This window comes from Cervus canadensis, chromosome 33 (assembly GCF_019320065.1).
Source record: "Cervus canadensis isolate Bull #8, Minnesota chromosome 33, ASM1932006v1, whole genome shotgun sequence".
NCBI lineage: Eukaryota > Metazoa > Chordata > Mammalia > Artiodactyla > Cervidae > Cervus > Cervus canadensis.
Genome location: NC_057418.1, coordinates 19,295,547 through 19,310,031, shown reverse-complemented (window position 1 = coordinate 19,310,031; position 14,485 = coordinate 19,295,547). Strand labels below are relative to the sequence as shown.

Genomic DNA, 14,485 nt, shown 5'->3' with positions numbered 1-14,485 from the left:
AGGCAAGTACTGTCTGACTGACTGACTTGGTATGATAATCTCTAGGTCCGTCCATGTTGCTGAATTCATTCTTTTTTATGGAGTTCTCCAGGCAAGAATACTGGAGTGAGTAGCCATTCCCTTCTCCAGGGGATCTTCCTGACCCAAGGATTGAACCTGGGTCTCCTATGTTGCAGGCAGGCTCTTGACCATCTGAGTAGCCAGGGAAGCCCCAGCTGCCAGGCCTTAGGGTGAGCCCCAATTCGAAATGATTGCTGTCTTTATAAAAAGAGAAAAATGCCAAGTGATGGCAGAAACATACAGGGAGAATACCATGTGAGGACAGAGGTAGAGACTGGATTGAGGCAACTATAGGAGAGTGATGCTAAAGATTAATGGCTTCTCCTAGAATTTGGAAGAAGCCAAAAAGCATTTTCGCCTTTATGCTCCAGACCGAGCAAGTCCTGCTGACAACTCAGTTCAGACTTCTGGCCTCCAGACTGTGAGTCAATACATTTCTATTGTTTTAAGCCACCCACTGTGTGTTACTTTGTTTTAGCAGCCCAAGGAAAGTAATGCAGGTTTGTTTAGGGCAAGCCTTACTGTTCTGCATTAATGAGCTGGAATCTCCTAAACCTTTGACCCTGCTGAAGATCACAAATCCTATTATCAGACTTGAAAACCTTTTAAGATGAATAATTACCTGCTTCCATTTTGTTCTGTATTTCCCTCATAAGTGGACATTTTTTCTTATGCTGCAGAAGAGACTCTCTTCATTCTGGGAGACAAGATTTCCCAGCCGGTATTTGCTCAGTCTGGGTCACTACTAAGGAGTCACTTTGGACTACTGCCCCATCTTGCCCACTGTGGCACCTCTGGACTCTATCTCTGGAGTTCATCCAGAAATGAAATGTTGACATGGTTAAAAAAGATAAAGCAGGTTATTCTTTTGTTCCTATCAGATTTTGCCTTACAATGTTTTCACCTGGCCTCTCTGTTTATGCCATATCCAAGAAAAGTCAAACAAGAGTAACCATTTACTTTTTCTTTGGAGTCTATCACCTCTATGCTTTAAAGAAAGTGGGAAAATGTGAGCTGACCCATCTGAAACTGTTTCTGTAGATAACAGCTATGCAACAGCATCTCACTGCCTTCTGATGGAAGTGAACCCTTATGGATTGCTTTAAAATGACTTGGAGTGGGGGAAAAGAAGAATCCATCCTGCTCTTTCTATAAAGGTCAGACTGACTGACTACCTCAAATGATCACACTTATTTTACTTAGTCATTTTTTCCAAGCGAGGATGAATATATTTCTGGTTTCTTTTTTTCCTTCAGTGACCTTCATCCACCCACTTACCACCTATTCTTCTTAGTGTGTTTTCTCCTTGCTGCCTCACCCACCTACTTACTTCCCATCAATTTCCAAAAGAAAGCTTTGCACAGAGGATGTGCTGATTAATAATGGTATTAAGTTGGAAAGGTATGGAAGGAAATAAAAGCTGTTTGTCAGATATGAGTGTTTTGGGAGTTGGAGTGCAGGAGAGAATAGGTACCCCTGTATCTCAATGCATGTACCCTCTTTGTCTTTCCTTCAGTCTTTTCCACTAGGTGTCTTGGCATGGGTTCATGGCGTCAGGATGAAGAAGCTATAGCTTCTCACATCTTCTTTTGGAACAACCTGTACCCATTATCATTTTTGAGAAGTCTGTGCTCCCTTTTATTCTGTGTGCAAGGTCCTAAAGGATGAATGAATGTATAGGGTCCCCTTCCTTCACATTGGTTCAAATCCTGACTCTAATAGCTATAATCAAATTGTTTAACTTCTTTAAGTTCTAATAAATTTCTCTCTTTTAACTAAAGTATATTTCATTTGCAACGTTGTGTTAGTTTCAGATGTATAGCACAGTGATTCAGATTTTATATGTATGTGTATTTACGTACTGGGAGCTTCCCAGGTGGCTCAGGGGTAAAGAATCACCTGCCAATGCAGGAGACGCAAGAGATGTGGGTTCGATCCCTGGGTCAGAAGATCTCCTGGAGGGGAAAATGGCAACCCACTCCAGTATTCTTGCCTGGAGAATCCCCTGGACAGAGGAGCCTGATGGGCTACAGTCCATAGGGTCACAAAGAGTTGGACATGACAGAGCAACTGAGCACATGCATACACATTCGTATTACATATATACATTCTTTTTCAGATTCTCATCCATTATAGGCTATTACAAGATATTGAAAATAGTTTTCTGTGCTATATAGCTGTAGAGAAGGTCCTTGTTTTTATTTATATTATACATAGTAGTGCTCCTGTTCAGTTGCCCAGTTGTGTCTGACTCTGCAATCCCAGAGACTGTAGCCCACCAGGCTCCTCTGTCCATGGGATTTTTCAGGCAAGAATACTAGAGTGGGTTGCCATTTCCTCCTCCAGGGGATCTTCCCAACCAAGGATTGAACCTACATCTCCTGTGTCTCCTGCATTGCAGGTGAGTTCTTTACCACTGAGCCACTGGGATATATCTGTTAATTCCAAATTCCTAATTTATCCCTCCCTCCCCCACTTTCTCCTTTGGTAAGCACAAATTTGTTTTCTAAGTCTGTGAGTCTACTTCTGCTTTGTAAATAGGTCTATTTGTATTATTTTTTAGATTCCACATATTAGTGATATTATATGATATTTCTCTTTCTCTGACTTAGTATGATCTCTAGGTCTGCATACATTGTTTTTTATGGCTGAATAATATTCCATTGTGTATATGCACCACATCTTTGTTATCCATTGATCTGTCATTGAACCTTTAGGTTTCTTCCATATCTTAGCTATTGTAAATGGTGCTGCAATGAACATTGGGTTGCTTGTATCTTTTCAAATTAGACTTTTCATCTTTCCTGGATATATGCTCAGGAGTGATGTCTCTGAATTGTATGGTAAATCATTTGTTATCTGTAAAGTAGTACTAAAAATACCTTCCTTGGTGAATTGGTATAGGATTAAATGACAGTGTTCATGGCCTTGGACAACACTCACTAAAACAGACAATAGTTTGTCACTGATATTGTTGATAATATTTGACTCCGTGGATCATTTCCAGTTGGCTGTCAATATTATGCTTTTTAACAGATTCTTGTGTAATTCCACCAGGAGAGAGAAAGTTTGTCTACATATGAACCATTGTGCTAATGCTTTCTGAGATTTCTTGGATACCGCTCACCTTGAATAGATGGTGTTGAAGGAGTAGAAGGCACCTGCGTTCTTTTATCTCTTACTTGGAAGCCCCAGTTGAAGTGGGAATGAGAAGACCTCCTACGCAGACAAAAAAGAAAATAGGCTAGATTTTGGCCTGGGATGAAGGGCAATGGTGCTGTGCCATGAGAAGGCCTTGCTGAGGGGCATTGGGAAGGCACAGCACAGGAGAATGGGTAGTAATGCTTTGATGTAGCTGCCCAATTGCTTAGATGCTTATTTATGCATCTTTCCCCTAACACTTCTGAGAAGTAGATATTATACTACTTTTGCAGCTGGTTACCTATGGTGCTAAACTTGCTCTCTCCATGGTCAGGTAGTGGAAGGGCAAAGATAATGCCTAAGGGATTTCTTCCATCTTTCTCCATAAGGGCTCAATAAACGACTCTTTGTATGTAGCTCCAAAATGAATTTAAAATTACATAGAAGTGAATGAGCTTTTCATTTATACTGAAGTGGAAGAAATTTCTGTCCCTTTAAATTGAAAATATAAAAAATGACAGAGTTGTTGAATAAGTTTTTTATATGTTATTTATTAAACATGCATTTATATGTTGTTTCTGCATTTTGCTGAGGAAAATGCCAATTAAATAAATGAGTTTAGATGACCCATGTTTTATCATCTTACAGTCTTTTTTTCTTTTCTTACATTTCCTTTTCTACATCTGTTAGCAGGTTTTTATAGTCCATGACTTTCTCCCACCCCTTTAATAATACTGTTTTGGAATAAATAGCAAGAGAAAGCAAGTAGGAATTTCATCTTCAGATGTTATTTTCTTTCTGCCTCTATTTAATCAGTGGTTTGTTGCTTTGTTAACTTCATCTTGTCATGGGATAAAAGTGAAATAAGTCTTTATAAAATATATCATCGATTTTACTAACTCTAAAAATGAACATGAAAAATTATGTAACCCTTAAATGTCTTGGGCTTGAATAAATGCCAGGGGAAATTCATAAGGAACAAAGGATGTATTTAATCCCTTCTTCTTGCTGTCTTTCTCTAGGGCACTGTGGTCAAAGGAGCATGCAGCTGGAGACAGGATAATTGCCCTGAATTCCAGAGTCAGGCTTTGCCAGCAGTGGGAAATGAGGAGTCATTTAGCTCATTGAAAAAATTTATCTTACTGAAATTTCAGTTTCTTTCTCAATATATGGTAGAGGTTGTAACTTCTATCTAATTGGTTTATAATGAGGAACAAATGAGATAATTGGTATAATGCATGCATGCTAAGTCACTTCAGTCGTATCTTTGTGATTCTGTGGCCTGCCAGGCTCCTCTGTCTATGGGATTCTCCAGGCAAAAATACTGGAGTGGGTTTCCATGCCCTCCTCCAGGGGCTCTTCTCCACCCAGGGATCGAACTCACGTCTCTTGTTTCTCCTGCATTGGCAGGCAAATTCTTTACTTCTGTACTGCCTGGGAAGCTGGAGTAAAGCATACGGACTTTCATAATGAGGGTGGGCCTCCTCCAATCACTTGAATGCTTTAGAGGAAAAAGACTAACTTCATAGAAGAAGAGGCAATTCCACCAGCCGATTCCCTTCAGATTGGAACTGCTACTCTTCTGTGGGTTCCAGGCTGCTGGCCGACCCTGCAGATTTTGGACTTGCTAGCCTTCAAAATATCATAAACCAATTCCTATTTTTTTTTTCCTCTATGTTGTTGTTGTTGTTCGGTCACCCAGTCATGTCTGACTCTTTGCAAGCCCATGGACTGCAGCACCCCAGGCCTCCCTGTCCCTCACCATCTCCCAGAGTTTGCCCAAGTTCGTGTTCATTGCATCGTTGATGCCATCCAGCCGTCTCAGCCTCTGACACCCTCTTCTCCTTCTTCCCTCAATCTTTCCCAGCATCAGGAACTTCTCCAATGAGTCATCTGTGTGTATCAGATGACCAAAATACTGGAGCTGCAGCTTCGGCATCTTTCCTTCCAGGGAATATTCAGAGTTGATCTCCCTTAAGATTGACTGGTTTGATCTCCTTGTTGTCCAAGGGACTTTCAGGAGTCTTCTCCAGCACCACAGTTTGAAGGCTTCAATTCTTTAGCGTTCTGCATTCTTTATGGTCCAGCTCTCACAACGGTATGTGACCACTGGGAAGACCATAGCCTTGACTGTACAGACTTTTGTCAGCAGAGCAATGTCTCTGCTTTTCAACACACTGTCTATGTTTTTCATTGCTTTCCTGCCAAGAAACAATCATCTTCTGATTTCATGGCTGTAGTCACCTTCCATGGTGATTTTGGAGTTCAAGAAGAGGAAATCTGTCACTACTTCCACCTTTTCCCCTTCTATTTACCATGTAGTAATGGGGCCAGATGCCATGATCTTAGTTTTTTTAATATCCACTATTCATTCTGTTTTTCTGGAACCCTAATACACACACTATTATAGAAAACAAAATATCTTTGAAAGCATCTTTTTTTTCTTTAAGGGCATCTAATTTTTCTCCATTTCTTACTTTCTTTTTCTGGAAAATGTATAACTCCTTAATAGAGAGGTCAACTTCTTTTTGAAGGGGGGTCAGCTTTATTGACTTGCATACAATAAAATTTACCAATTGTGTCTAATCTGATGAGTTTTGACAGTTTTATACAGTTGTGCAATCCACCAACATCATTTATATAGAATATTTCTATCACACCAAAATTTCCAGCTGTTTTTTTTTTGCAGGAAGCTGTCCCTTCCTCAACCTTCTGGCCCCAGGCAACCACTGATTTTCTTAGCATCATTACAATTTTGCTTTTTCTAGAATCTATTAAAAAATGAATTTATAGAGTGTACAACCTCTGTATTTCTTAATGTCATACTTTTGAGAATCATCCACATTGTTGAGTGCATCTATATCTTGTTCCTTTCTTATTGATGAGTGGTATTCTACTTTAGGAGAAAAATCACATTTTGTTTACCCTTGTATCAGTTGATAGACATTTAGATTATTTCCATTTTGAGCTATTATAAGAGAAGTTGCTATAAACATTTGCATATACATCTTTGTGTGGACATATGCTTTCTTTCCTTTGGGTAAATATATAAAAAAGAAATTGCTGGGTTGTACAGTAGTGTATATTTATCTTCATAAGAATTTAAGAGGTGGCCAAACTGTTTTCTAGAGGATGTTCCCATGTATCATGTGTGAGGGCTCAAATTGCCTCACATTCTTTCAAACACTTGGTTATGTTAGCAGTTCTGGAGAGTGTGTAGTATCTCATAGTGGTTTTAATTTGCATTTGCTAATGGTTAATCATGTTGAATATCTTTTTTGTGTGTTTATTTACCATCAGTATATCTTGGTTAAGCTCTCTATTCAAATCTTTTATTCATTTAAAAAATAGCTTTGTTTTCTTTATTAAGTTGTAAGAATTCTTTATATACTATGGAGACAAGTCTTTTAATAGATCTATGTTTTATAAGGGCACTCCCCAGGTGGCTCAGATGGTAAAGAATCTTCCTGCAATGCAGGAGGCCCAGGTTTGATCTCTGGGTCTGGAAGATCCCCTGGAGAAGGGAATGGCAACCTGCTCCAATATTCTTGCCTGGAGAATTTCATGGACAGAGGAGCCTGGCAGGTTACAGCCTGTGGGAATGTTTTACGTATATTCTAGACTGTGGATTGTGTTTTAATTTTCTTAAAAATATCTTTGAAAGGCAATTTTTTGCAAATGAAGTTCAATTTATCATTTTGAGTTTTTTTTTAAAATCCTATTTAAGAAATTTGGATTTATTCAAGGTCACAAAGATTTTCTTCTCTGTTTGTCCCAGAAGTTTTTAGCGTTACCTCACAATTTGTAAGTCTATAATGTATTTTTAGTTATATTTTATATATGGTATGATGTAAAAATAGAGCACATTTATTTTGTCCTCTGATATTCAAAGGTTCAAGTACCATTTGTTGAAAAGCGTATTGCTTCCCAACTGAATTACCTTGGAGCCATTGTTGAAATCAATTGACCATATAAGTGTGAGTTTGTATCTAAATTCTTTATTTGCTTCCATTGACCTGTGTGTTTATTTTTACACCATATCATGCTATTTTGGTTGCTAAGGCAGTAAAGCAAATCTTGAAACCAGTGGAGGATGTCCTTCAACTTTGTTATCTTTTCCCAAATTGTTTTGTCCAGTCTACATCAGTTTTATAATCAGATTATCAGTTCCCAAAAATGACTGATGAGCATTTGATTGGATTGCTCAGCTAATATAGATTGAATCTATATTAGTTGGGGGAAATTATATTTAAAATGTTGTCTTCTCTCTACCAAAAAAATCTTAAAACCAATAAATGATTTTAGTAAAGTTCATGGATTGGAAGAATTAATATTGTTAAGATGTTCATACTATCCAAAGTGATCTACAAATTCAATGTTATCACTATCAAAATTCCAATGGCATTTATCACAGAATTAGGGAAAAAATCCTAAAATGTGTATGGAACTACAAAATATCCCAAATAACCAATGCAATCTTGAGAAAAAAGAACAAAGCTGGAGATGTCACATTTCCTGATTCCAAACTATATCACAAAGCTATAGTAATCAAAAAAGTAAGGTATTGGCATAAAAACATGTACATAGATCAATTGGACAGAATAAAGAGCCAAGAAATAAACTGATGCATATATGATCAATTAATTTTCAGAAAAGGAGCCAAGAATATGGGGGAAAGGTACTCTCTTTAATATACAGTGCTGGGAAAACTGAATAGCCATGTTCAAAAGAGTGTCATTGAACCTTTACCTTACAGTACTCAAAAAAATTCAACTCAACATGGCTTAAATACTTGAACATAGGATTTGAAACTATAAAACTCCTAGAGGAAAACAGCGATGCTTTAATGATATTGGCAAAGGCCAAACTCCTAGGGTCACCAGTTTTCACAATTCAAATTTAGAAGATGGTATTCAGTTAAATTCTATATGTGTCATTTTCCTGAGTTGAGCAGCACAATTCTTGCTGTAGTCCATGGAAGACCTGAAAACACCTGGCCTCAACCGAGTGAAATCCTTATTGAACTGGTTAGATTGCATGCAAAACTAGGAGATAAGTCCCATATCAATAAGCACATAGTTTCCTGGAAATTCATCCTTCTTGTTTTCTTTGGGATAGTCAGCCAAACTCAAGAGAATCCCAGAGGTTAGAGAGTTAAAGTTTAGAAGGCCACCCTTTAGAGATGCCAGGGTGAATTGAAATAATTTTCCACCTCTGGAAGATGAACAATTGTGTGAGTTTATCACAGTCCCTAGAGTCAGATTGTTCAGATTTGAATCTTGACTTGAAAGGCTTGGCTTGAATCTTGCCTCTTATTAGGTGCATGATCTTAACTCTTCTGTGCCTCAGTTTCCTTACCTGTAATACTGAGTATAAAAATTGTATTTTCATCATGTAGTTTTTGTAAGGAATACAGATATGAGTTAATTACATAAAAGAGTCAAGAAATACATAAAATGAGCTACAACATAGATTGAGACTTGCAAGAATATCTGATATTCAAGATATATTCAGATGTTACCATTTTATAATTTTCTTTGTTTAAAGCCTATTGATAGCCTGCTAGGTGGGTCCTGTACTACTTCAGGAAGTAAAGACATTTTTCCTTGGTTACATCTGTTTCAATTCCTTTATCTGTGCCCAGTCCTACAGGGCTTTGCTGTCAGCTAAGTTTCCAAGCTGCAAATTGAATTGATAAAATAATACTCCATGATTGCTTAAGATGTTTCTCTTCCCAGGAACATTTGCATTTTTATAGAAGACTCTGGGAGATACAAAGCCATCCTAATTCTAATAAATTAATTTCTGTTTCAGGCCTTTTGGGCAAGGCTGCTATGCTGTACAGGGTTGCCACACTTAGCAGCCAGTGATGGAAATAATTTGGTATTGTGGTTTTCAAGCCTTGCTCACTGGCATCTCAGGGATTATGTAGGGACTATAAAGAGAAAACTCAAAGAGCCCTGTTTCCCCCAGCCCCTGTAGGATCTTCTATATGATTTCCATATTGGACATCTGTTTTCTTTAAAAAGGAGGTTTGAAGTCCTTAGGTATAGGGTAAGATCCTTTTTTAAAACTGAATAATTTATTGATCTATTTATATTTGGCTGGGTCTTTGTTCCTGTGTGCCAGCTTTCTCTTGCTGTGATGAGTGGGGGCTACTTTCTAGTTGCAGTGTGTGGGCTTTTCATTACGGTGGTTTTTCTGGTTGTGGAACATGGGCTATAGAGCATGCCATGCAGGCTTCAGTAGTTGCGGCACACTGACTTGGAAGTTGTGGTTCTCAGGCCCTAGATCATGGGCTCAGTAGTTGTTTCACATGGACTTTGTTGTATGTGGAATCTTCCTGGAGCAGAAATCAAACCTGTGTGCCTCATTGGCAGGCAGATTCTTAACCACTGGACCATTAGGGAAGTCCAGATCCATTTTTAAAAAAATGAATTAATTTATAGAATGGATGAGACAAGTGCTTGGGCCTGGTGCACTGGGAAGACCCAGAGGGATCGGGTAGAGAGGGAGGTGGGAGGGGGGATTGGGATGGGGAATACATGTAAATCCATGGCTGATTCATGTCAATGTTTGGCAAAAACCACTACAATATTGTAAAGTAATTAGCCTCCAACTAATAAAAATAAATGGAAAAAAAATGAATGAATTCGTAGAATGGAAAGATCTTCTCACTAGGAAGAACAAAGTTCTCTACTTTGGACCTTTAATTTCTCACCTTTCAGTCTTTTTCTTTTCTTTTTTTTACCTTCACAGAACATGTACACCTGCTAAATATGTTCATTCACTATTAGAACTGGAAGAGGGCTTGTAAAGGCATCTTGAACAACCTCCCACTAGGGAAGAGATTTCTCTTTATTACATGTCATAGAAGCCTACATCTTAAAATGCTATAAATGGAAATATATTGTAAAATTCCTTTAAAATACAGAGCACATCCTATAGAGACTGGCATCTGAAAATTGCCTGAATTAAGTTACATAAAATGCCTGAGGTGATGTAAGGTAAAGGTTGGATGCTCAGGTAAAAATGACAGGAAACATCAGCAGTGGAAAGATTTCAGGGGTGGAAAGAATGCCTACACCACCAGGTACTGTCTTTTCTCATCAAAAGCCTTATTTTCCCTTCCTGTGAGTAGACCTAAGACCCACCCACATTTCCAAACAATTATGTTCACTGCCTCTGATACTTTCTCTGCTTCACTGGCCTATGGTAACGAATCATCAACAGAGAATACAATAAATCCCCATTAATTTATACCTGGGAATGACTGGCCAAAGTAATTGAGTAGGACATTGGTTGTGCTTTTCAAGGGGGAAATAGGTCAAGAACTGTCCATGATCCCCAATCCTGATCAATCCTTTAAACAGATTCAAAAGGGAGCTCGTAGTTGTGTTTATACTATGAATTGTGTGATGTCCTTATGTGAGTGGCTTTCTACCTTGCAATGGAGTAATGGTGGTGATGGAGCATAGAAGGGAACACATTCACAGAGATGTTCAGACCAGCATCATCCAAGTATGCTGACTTTCTAGATGGAATTGAGAACCTTTCTAACCAGCAGTCTGTAAAATCCCAGATCAGGCTCTTCCTTGCCTGACTTGGACCGTAGTCTAAATCTGGGCCAATCACCATGACCAATATTACCTGGGTATAGTGATTTGTCAAGATTTGGTTCCCAGGCCACTTCTAGTGGTCAGGAAGTCAACTTCTTAGGAGTTGGCAACTCCACCAGGATTGAGCAGAAATGATAAGGGGAAGTTCATAATAAAGATAGAGGTTATTATTGACAGAAGTGAGAGAATGGATGCTGGCATGTAAAAACATTGGCTATCTCTAAGTTCCTTGGCACGTTGGACTCACCTGGGAAGGTTTATAAATTACTGTTGCCTGAGTCTCACCTCCAGTGATTCTGATTTAGTTCTTCTCGGGTATGGCCTGGGCACTGGGATTTTAAAAAGCCCCTCAGGTGATTCTAATGTGCAGCCAGGGTTGAATCCTTGCCCAGTTCTTTCTCCAGGTCATCATTCTACACATTACCAAAAATCAGTCCTCTGAGTCGCAGTCCTCTGCCTTGAACAAACCCTTGATTCCACCTGAATGTGTTCAAGACTCAACTGGACTTGACTTCAACTTCTCTTTTCAGTTTTATCTACCATTACTGTTTTATTCTCACCCTATATGCCAGCCAATGGGGAGTGTTTGCTAGTTTCTAAATATCTGTAAAATGCCTGTAGTCTCTCTGGGTTATTATCCCATTTCTTTGACTTAGAACAGAGATGTCTGATGAATTTTTTTGCAGTGTGGAAAGGAAATCAATCCTGGGTGTTCATTGGAAGGACTGATGCTGAAGCTGAAACTCCAATATTTTGGCCAGCTGATGGGAAGAGCTGACTCATTTGAAAAGACCTTGATGTTGGGAAGGGTTGAGGGCAGGAGGAGAAGGGGATGACAGAGGATGAGATGGTTAGATGGCATCACCGACTCAATGGACATGAGTTTGGGTAAACTCCGGGAGTTGGTGATAGGCAGGGAGGCCTGGCGTGCTGCAGTTCATGGGGTCATAAGGAGTTGGACACGACTGAGCAAGTGAACTGAACTGAACTGAACTGAATGTTCTTCTCCAGTATCCAATATGGTCACCGCTGGTCACTTGTGTGGCTAGTGAGCACTTGAAGTGGAGTTAGTGTGACTGGAGTTTAAATTGTATTTCAGTGTGTGTGTGGCTGTGCTCAGTCATGTCCAACTCTTTGCAACCCCATGGACTTAGCCCTTCAGTCTCCTCTATTCATAGAATTTTCCAGGCAAAAACACTGGAGTGGGTAGCCATTCCCTTCTCCAGGGTAGCTTCCTGACCCAGAGATTGAACCTGGGTTTCCTGCATTGCAGGTGAATTCTTCACCACCTGAGCCACCAGGAAAGACCTTTATTTCAGTTTACTTAACTTTAAAGAGTCACACATGGCCGTAGGCTACTCTGTTCAGACAGGGCTTATAGATTGTTTCAGCCAGTGCGTCTCAGTCAACATTCTGTCAAAGTTTACAAGGTTCATTTTATATAACCCACTGACCCTGAGGTCTTCCCTGAAGTCTCCAGCTAAAAGACTTCTCATCATATGTTAATTACTGAGGACTGTGAAAATGAAGTCACTCAGTCGTGTCCAACTCTTTGCAACCCCATGGACTGTAGCCTACCAGGCTCCTCCATCCATGGGATTTTCCAGGCAAGAGTACTTGAGTGGGTTGCCTCTACCTTCTCCAGGGGATCTTCCTGACTCAGGGATCGAACCCTTGCCTCCCGCATTGCAGGCAGATGCTTTACCCTCTGAGCCACCAGGGAAGCCCGCTGAGGGCTGTGATTGGCCCTAGGAAAGGCATTGATCTGTCCTGCCACACCGTGTTGTTCTTTCTCTCACCCCTGACCCCACTCCTGATGTTAGAAGCTTACTGAGAGGAAAGACTGATTAGAAACTTGTGCTTACTAAAAACTCAATGAGCGTTTGTTGAATAAAGGCAGACAAAATTGCACCAACCATAAATGTCTGAAGCTATTTCCTTCTCCAGGGAATCTTCCCGACCCAGAGATCGAACCCCAGTCTCCTGCATTGCAGGCAGATTCTTCATCACCTGAGCCACAAGGAAAGCCCACTTTTGTACTGCAGAGGCATAGATATTACTGGGCAACGTACATACCCATCGAGGTTCCTATGTTCAAAAGTGTCGCCAGTTGGATGGAAAGGCACATGTACTGGCTGTGTGAGAGAAACTGGGTCAGTAGATTAGGTGGGAGAGAATGACTAATCTATGAAGTGACCACAGGGTGTTAGCCTATTTTATTTGGCTTGGAGGCAAAAATAGTCGTGGAGCTCGGAAGTACTAATGATTTTTATTAAAGTAAATGAGGGGGCGTGGCCCCTCAGAGTACACTAACACTTCATGAAGAATTCTGGGATCAGTCCTGATGAAACAGTTATAAATTCATCCTGACCCACGCTTTTGCTCCAGAATTAGTTTGTAAAATGATGAACTCTCACTTCCTAAATTTTCTGCAGATGCTACTGTTGCTGGGGAAATGTCATTGTTAGAGAATAGAAAACTATTATTCCAAAGAGGACCGAAGACTGACTGAATCAGGTCTGGAACATTATTGAAATGGTAAGATAAACTCAAGCACTTTCTGATAAAAGAAAAATTCTTTTTAAAATATGTGGTCCCTTCTGAATTATGGCCAAATGTCACCATATCATTTTCGGTGAAATTTTATCTATTAATGGCGAGGAGATGGAATGAGGCTCTGAGCTCCTCCTGGGAGCCCCAGAGCTGAGGTTGCTGTCCCTTGAGATTGCTGGTAATGGAAGCTGCTGAAGCTGGAGGTCATTAACATTTTGAGAACACCGCAAACTGACACTGTGTAATATTATGACATTTCATCCCAAGACATTTAATCTCTTTTAATCAGTGTTTATGTTGGGGATACTTCACAGTTATTTGCTTTTGCATAAAAATGGAGCACTTTGGCATGTCATTAACATCAGACTGACTGACTTTTATTACTCATTGAAATTGTTTCTGGATCTCTCTTTCTCTCTCTCTCCCTTCCCCTAATTCTTCTCTCCTCTTCCTTCCTCCTTCTCTTTTCGCATTTCCCCCTTCTCTTCATTGTTTTTGGCTTTTGCTTTCACTGTGCTATTTTGGAAAGCCCTTCCAGTTTTTCCCTTTGCTGATATTTTCCTGGGATGTTGATGGGATGTTGATGTTGACCTGAAGTTCTGTGGCCACCTTCTTAGTAAACTTTGACTGTAGATTCTGGACAAAAACCCATCTCATCTCTCTGAAAAATGCTCATGGTCCCCATATCATCCTTCTCTTCTGAATGTTACTCCGTGGAAGACTTACCTGCTTATTTTTCCTCTTTCCCACTCTCCTTCTCTCATTTGCTTCAGATGTTGTTGTAAGTTTCTAGCATCTGTCTTCATGTCTCTAATTCTCTTTCCTCCTTGTAAGTGAGGTGCTTTATCTTGCTTTATAGCTACTTAAGCCTTTCTTCCCAACTCAAAACCATTTCATTAAATGCAAAACTGATCATTGTTGATTATTTTATATGAGAGAACGGATATATTCCTGACCATGTGGTTCCACATTTTAGTCCATGAACTTGGTGTAATTTTCTTTATTTAAAACAAATGAACAATTATATTGTACATGATAAATCTTTTCTTGTGCCAAGTGGTCAAGGTCTAATCTCAGCTTGGAGAAGAGTTTCTAATCCTTGATATTGCTGA

General features: G+C 39.6%; 1 long non-coding RNA gene across 1 annotated transcript in view; it reads left to right on the top strand.

Moving 5' to 3' along the window:
• Positions 1-13,359, top strand: part of LOC122434123 — a 154,537-nt gene extending 141,178 nt beyond the window's left edge. Inside the window, exon 3 of the long non-coding RNA XR_006267254.1 lies at positions 13,256-13,359. This is a non-coding gene — a long non-coding RNA (uncharacterized LOC122434123). The remainder of the gene's footprint in view (positions 1-13,255) is intronic.
• Positions 13,360-14,485: the final 1,126 nt, after the last annotated feature.